Raw genomic sequence first — 7,900 nt, 5'->3', positions numbered from 1 at the left:
CAGTTATATTCTCAGCTTTATTTTCCTTGCCTTTTTAAAGAAAAATAAGATGATGTTACACATACTGTTAAGAAACTTACATTATTCTTTTCTGAACAATATATCTTGTGCATCTTTCAGTGTCAGCAAACATAGCTGTTCTTTTTGATTGCTGCAAGGTATTCCAATATGTGGATGTCTGCAATTGCTTTAATCTTACATTGATGGAGATTAAAGAAAAAAAAAACAGAACAAAAGATTTACACCAAAACCCAAAACAACACTAAATATTCACTTAGCACATATTGTACCTGATACTATATTTAGTATTTAACATGCATTAACTGACACGTAAGTTATATATTATTTCCAATTTTTTATTAATGATGCTGGTATGATTACATGTATTTCCAGAAGTACTGTGTAAAGATATACAGATGCACATACGTGTACATACATGGAAATACTCCCAGAAGTACGTACAAGGAAGCCTGTATCTTTCCAGTATTTCTGGAAGTATGTCTAGCCTAAATTCCTGGAAGAAATATTACACTGTTATAGATTTATGCATTTAAATTTTGGCAGATACCACCGAAATGTCACACAAAAGTGTATAGCTGCCACAAGTTCATGCCCCATTCAATAGTTATTTTCTGTCAGGAAAGGTAGGTCTTAAGTATCTTTTTTTTCCTCTAAGATTTATTTATTTATTTTAGAGAAAGAGAGAGAGAGCAGGGGGAGGGGTAGAGGGAGAAGACAAGCAGACTCCCTGCTCAGCGGGGAACCCAACGTGGGGCTTGATCCCAGGACCCCGAGATTGTGACTTGAACCAAAGATAGCTGCTTAATTGACTGAGGCACTGAGGTGTCCCCCCTTTTTTCTTTTTCTTTTTTTTTTTTAGATTGATTTATTTATTTGAGAGAGAGCAGGGGAAGGGGCAGAGGGAGAGGGAGAGAGTATCCCAAGCAGAATGACGTGGGGCTAGATCTCAGACTCTGAGATCATGACCAGAGCCAAAACCAAGAGTCGGACGCTCAACTGAGTCAGCCAGGCACCCCTGGTTTTTCTATCACGTGCAGAACTATCCTATACAAGGTTGTAACAACTTATCTACCCACCAGCATTTGATGAAAATGTCATTTCCCTATTGTATTGCTGGTACTGAACATTACCAGTCTTTTACATTTCATCCAATCTAGTGGACAAAAATTATAGCTCATCTTAATTTTCATGTCTTATTGTTAGTGAGGTTGATCAGCTTTTCATAAACTTACATCATTTTTTGTTTGTGACATAATGATTGATATCTGTTACTTTCTATTGGGTTGTCTTTAGAGCCTAGCAGACACTTGGATTTTCGGGAGCAGGCTATTTGGATTCTTTTTCTCTTTTTGTGTTTCTGGTTGTATTAAACATATGGTCATTTCAGAGTTCATTAGCACCTCTCCTAGACAGTAGGCTGAACGAGCAAGAGAAGATGAACTTCAGTCCATCCACCTGTGGTCTTGTTGCAAGAATCTCACCACCGTCACATACAATACTTGAGCATTTTTGGAAGTCAGACTGCAAAGTTGAATTGCTTCTCAGAGACATGATTTTTATGCAGCCCAAGTATAAAGCTTGTGTGAAAAGAATAGGGACCAAAGTAAAATAACATCTCCCTCACACAGAGTAAACAGAGTGTATGCATGTGCTTGTGATAGCCACAGGCATATTTTAAAATAATTCACATTAAAAAAAATTGTGGTGCCTTCTCATACTTTCTAGTATTACTGACTACTTGAAATAATTATGCAAGCGTGGGGTTTTACAACCGCAGTACAAATGACTCTGCAGTATAAACTGAAATGTTGATAACGATTTATAGCACTTACTTAGTTGATGATATGCATGGTATAGTATGCATTGGAATAAATTACAATAAAATTTAACCGCTTTTCATTTCGCTTCATTTCTGTGCCCTGCCTAAATTCTACTAGTCTTCATAGCATTGATCAACAGTAAAAATAGGCACAAAGAAGGATATAATTATTTTAAAGTTATATAAATATCTGTATATCTATATGCTGGCATATCTATGCCTATGTATCTATCTACGTCTATCTATCTATCTATCTATCTATCTATCTATCTATCTCCAAACCTGAGATAGTATTCCTCTAAATTATTCTTCAGTAAAAAGGTGATTTTAATCAATTTCCAGTGATAGGAATTCAAATGCTATGCTTGGTTATCTGATGTCCACTTATTTTTGTCTGTGCTTTAACGAGCTACCTTATTTAACTTTTTATTACTTCAAATATTTTTTATCAGTATTCTTGAATAACCCTCATTGAAAATGGTGTTACTTTCAAGTCATGATAAATGTATTTTTTCTAATACTGATATCTTCTTTTGTTTATTTTACTGTATGGTGTCTCACTTTTAGAATCCAGATAAATAATGGTGGTGCCCTTGTGCATTTTGTTTGCTTCTGATATTACTGTGATAAATCAAGTATTCATCACCGAGCAGGATGTGGTGTCTGGTTTTAGATGAAAACTATTATGTTTAGGAGGTATATATTCCTCATTAACTAATAATGTGTGAGAATTATCTTCTGCTTGGTGTAAAAATATTTTAGGAGAGTTTTAAAAGTAATTCGATGCTTTGGTTTAACCTTTTAAAAATAAATTTCTGGTGTTAATGTAATGAGATGGGAAAAAGTAATCTGTGTAATTGTACTTCTTAGAACTTATTAAGGTTTTCTTTGCAGGTGGGTGCGTGATTAAAAAAAAATATTTTGAGGTGCTTAATAAGGATGTGTGTGTGTGATACAAGCACACACACGTATTTACACATACTGGCACACATTTATATTGAATCCAGATTTATTGTCTCTGTGGATTTCACTTAGAAATTGATTTTTGAGACTACAAACCAGCATGCCAGCCCTTGAAGGCAGCTCTTCCTGCTTTGTGTTAGATGTGTTATACAACCTTTGTAACAATGCTGTGATCACACATACAGAAGACGTCTGTCTGTTCGTTGAAGCACCCAAGCTTCCCATGGTATCCAAGGAAACAACAACAGTTTGGGGGATTATTTTCAATGTATTTCAAAGCATAATAGATGTGTTCCATTATGTGCAAGAAAGCTCACTGTAATTGTTTCAGTTACCTACGTAGCAAGCAACCACCAGACTCTGTTGTGGCACAGTGATAGGTGTTTATCATGCGGGGTCAGCTTTGGGTTAACCAAGAGTCTCTGCTGATCCTGATGGAGCTCACTCACCTGCTGGAGGTTGGGTGATCCAGGCTGGCTGTGGCTGAGATGATGAGCTACTGAGCTCTGTTCGAGATGTGTCTCATTTTCTGCCCGATTAGCCAGGGCATGGCGTCATGGGGATGATGGGAAAACAAGAGACAGCAAGCTGCCACATGCAAAGCTCCTTAAGGTCTCGGCTCAGAACTAGCCCACTGTCACTTCCAGTTATCCCGAAGGTCAAAGCAAGGCACACGGGATGGAGAAGTTCTCCTGCTTTAGAGGAAGAACTCTGAAGTCACTTGACAAGAGGTGTGGAAACAAGAAAGGGCCAAGAATGCAGTTAATTTAGCAAAATATATAACTAAGCTTCCTCGGTAAGAAGAATTCCATGAAGTTAACCTGGCTTTCTCTTTCTTATGTCAATCAGATGCCCTAACCATCACTTATGAAGGTTTTGGTGAATCAAGCATCCTATCATCGATTAATATTTAGTATTTGAAGTTGTATTAATAAAACTTTCAAAATATAGAAGTGATGAACAGCTTCAATAAGCACATGAACGGAGACTAAGAATCATTAAAAGATCCCACTTCTTACCACTAGGTTGGCTAAAATTTAAAAGACTGATAATAACAAATGTTAGTGAGAGTATAGAATATTTGAAACTCTCTTACATGGCTGTTGGGAGGATAAATTGGTATAACTACTTAGAAACACTGCTTTTCAGTTCTTTAAATTTTTTAAAAGATTTCATTTATTCATTTGAGAGACAGAGAGATAGCAAGAAACCGCATGAGCAGGAAGGAGAAGGAGAGGCCGGCTCCCCGCGAGCAGAGAGCCCAATGTGCTACTCAGAACTGAGGACTCTGGGATCATGACCTGAGCCAAAGGCAGATACTTAACTGACTGAGCCACCACAGTGTTCCTGCAGTTGTTTTTATTTTTAAATAAATATTCACTATCCAGAAAATCTGCTCCAAGGTATTTACTCAAGAAAACTAAAGCATATGTTCACAGACTTTTCTGCCAATGTAATTAGAAGATTTATTTATAATAACTCCAAACTGGAAACAACCCAAATACCCATCATTAGTTGATTTGATAAACAAATTGTTGTGTTATCTTTGAAATCAATACTCCTCAACAGTAAGAAGAAACAAGCTAATGGTATACATATCAACGTGTTTAAATCTTAAAAAAATTATGCTGAGGGGAAGAAGAGAAACACAGAAGACAACATACTAATTCTATTTACATGAAATTTTTGAGAGCCTAAACTGAGTTATAGCGACAGAATGCTAACCGGGGGTTGTTGGGGATGAAAGTGGAAAGGTTTGACTACAAATATTCTGTGTTTTGGGGCTCTAGGCTGGTTCAGTCAGTACAGCAGGCAACTCCTGATCTCAGGGTTGTGAGTTCAAGCCCCAGGCTGGGCATAGAGCTTATTGGAAAGAAAAAAAAAAAAAAAGCAAATATTCTGTATCTTGATTCTGGTGAGTGTCACGTTAGGATGCCATTTTTCAAAACTCAGTTAATTCTACCCTTAAATTATGTACATTGTATTGTACAGAAATTATACCTCAATGAAGTTGATCTTTTAAATCTGTGTTTTTTCTGATTATAAAAGTAATAGGGGAAATTCTCTACGAAGTGTGAGAAACAAAAAAGTACAAATTAAAACCAAAAACTATTACTTTACATCCAGAGAAAATGTCAAAGATAGGATATATATTCTTCCTTTATTTGCCCTGCATATGTATGTTAAAAATACACGTATATTAAAAATTATGCTGCGTTACTGGATATTTAGTGGTGTATACTATTTTGTTGGAATAAATAATGTCAGAATGAACTTTACATGTATAATGTTTGACTTGGTTTCCAATAATTTCCAGAGACATATTACTGGTCAAAAGGTATAAATATTTTTAATGTTTTTGCTTTAAGTTGTAAAATTTCTTTCTAGAACGGTTATATGTTTTTACTAACCATGTGTGAGGTGTGACTTTGCCATGTCCTAACCCTCCTTACTAACATTGAATTACTCTTTGCTAATTTGAACAAGATCATTTTAATTTGTATTTTTGTCAGAACTAGATTAAATATTTTCTTGAAATACATCCATTGTTACTTGTAGTTCTGTAAATTCTGTTCAAGTTCACTGTCCATTTTTTTCTGTTAGGGCTTTAATATTTTTAATAGACATTTACAAACTCTTCATCTCTTAAGAACATCATCTTCTGTGGATCATATATGTTGTAAATATTTTTCTCAAAATTTTTTCTGATGTATTTTTTTAAAATTTCTATTTAAATTCTAGTTAGTTAACATACAGTGCAATATTGGTTTCAGGAGTAGAATTCAGTGATCCATCACTTACATAAAACACCCAGAGCTCATCATAGCAAGCGCCCTCCTTAATACCATTACCCATTAGCCCATCCCCCACCCATCTCCCTCCATCAACCCTCAGTTTGTTCTCTAGTGTTAAGAGTCTCTTATGGCTTGTTTCTCTCCGTCTCTCTCTCTCTCTCTTTTATTCCCCCTTCCCAAATGTTTATCTGTTTTGTTTCTGATATTTTGAATATTCAGACATTTTGTGTGTGTGTGTGGTCACATTTTTCAATCTTTCCATTTGAATTGTGCTTTTCAAGGTATAAGCCACCAAATCATAGAGGAGTCAGAAATGTGCTTATATTAAGTACAAGGCAGCATGATAGTTCCAAATACGATGACATTAAAAAAGAAAGAAACTGATCTCTAGTAGGAAGGAAAACATAGAGAAACTTATCCACTTCAGGCTTGCAATGACAAATATTTAGCCATATTTTTTAATAAGAAATATGTGAAAGTTGAATACAAGTGAAATAGGGAAAAAAGAGCATTAGGTAGTGTTTCGGCATATGCCACTCCTTATAGACAAGAAGTATAGATAAAAAAGTGAGAGGTGAAACCTGGCTGATGCGTGTTTAAGATCAGATGCTTGAAAACTCACATGAATGGGTCCTAGTGAGCTATTATTGACTGTAGGTATGGACCTGGTCATGGGAGCGGTATTGGGACATTGCTAACATCACTCCCACCAAGGCATTGATATGAGAAGAATAACAAAAAATCTGAATTGTAGAGGTTACTGGACAAACTATTACATAAGTTTCGAGTAAGCAGGCCACGATGTGTTGTGCAAGAGTTTGAGACAATGAGAACGATGCCCTGTGCATCAATCAGAGTGAATGTGACCACGGAGAGTTTTCTAGTCTGTGTGTGAGCACCGCCTGCTGGCCGTGATTGGGCGATTGGACCCTGGAACAGTGTTCTCCGTGGAAGCATTGATCCAATGGACAAAGTATCATCGTCTTTGAAGTAGTTGGACTTAATGGAAATGACAGTGCTAACTCACTATGGAAGGAGATATTTGTTTTCAAAACGTCTTGGAATGGGAGATTTTAAGAATTTTTCTATGTAGAGCCAGTGTGGAGAGAAGTTACTCTTATGTTCCATTTGCAGGAGTGTAGATGGGCTTAATCTTTAGAAAATGCATTTTGTCAATGTGTATAAAAAATTAAATTGAACTCTCAAATTCTACTTTTAGGAATTTATCCTAAATAAGTGATCAGGAAGATTAGCAGAGTTCTATGGCAAAGGTCATCTTCAGAACATTATTGTAGAAGTCAAAAAAAAAAAAAAAAAGAACCAAACTAAACTCCACCACGAAGAGATCGTTTATGTAAACTGAGGCACAACGATCTAAAGGCATTCACAAAAAGGATGTATGTGTTTGGATATTAATGTGGAAAGGTATCAGTGATATACTGTTAGGGGAAAAATGCAGGTCATGAACAGCCCCTAGCCTGTCTTTGGCTCTAGAATAAATCTGCTTCATTTTGGATTCTGGCTTCACCACTTGCTAGCATGTGGCTTTGGACAAGCTGACTAATTTGTCCTCAGAATTCCTTCATCTCTAAATTGGGAATGCTAACAGTACCTACTCTATAGGGTGGCTTTTAAAATTAAAAAGGAATTCAAACAAAGAGCTGAAGCACGTATTACCCAAAATAAAGTCAACATTCTGCTTGTGGTTTTGTATTCCTCTATAGGTCCACATTGATATTTCTACTATAAACAATTAGAAGTCCAGAAAGATATACCAACATAATGGTCAAGTTTATCATACAGTGTGGGAATTAAAGGTATTTTTTTCATATTTTTTATATCATTTTATACGTTTTGATTTTTACTTTGAATATGCGTTACATATAAAACTTAAAATAAAACATCAAAGGTATTTCTATACCAAAAAAGAAAAGTAACTTTCTAAAAAAAGCAGAAACATACTCTTAAATACAGAGAACAAACTGGTGGTTGCCAGAGGGATGGGCAAAATGGGGGAAGGGGAGTGGGAGGAACAGGCTTCCATTATGGAATGAATAAATCATGGGAATAAACGGTACAGCATGGGGACTATGGTCCATGGTATTTTGATAGTGTTGCGTGGTGACAGATGGTAGCTACACTTGTGGTGAACATAGAACACTGTATAGATTTGTCGAGTCACTATGTTGTACACTTGAAACTAATATAACATTGTGGGTCAACTATACCTCAATTAAATAAAAAGGAAAGTAATCTTTTTACTGCAGAGACAGTTTGGCATTATCAACAACATACTTTTTGA

The sequence above is a fragment of the Ursus maritimus genome, unplaced genomic scaffold (genome assembly GCF_017311325.1).
Source record: "Ursus maritimus isolate PB19 unplaced genomic scaffold, ASM1731132v1 scaffold_30, whole genome shotgun sequence".
In the NCBI taxonomy this organism is placed as follows: domain Eukaryota; kingdom Metazoa; phylum Chordata; class Mammalia; order Carnivora; family Ursidae; genus Ursus; species Ursus maritimus.
Note: the sequence above shows the minus strand (reverse complement) of the source record.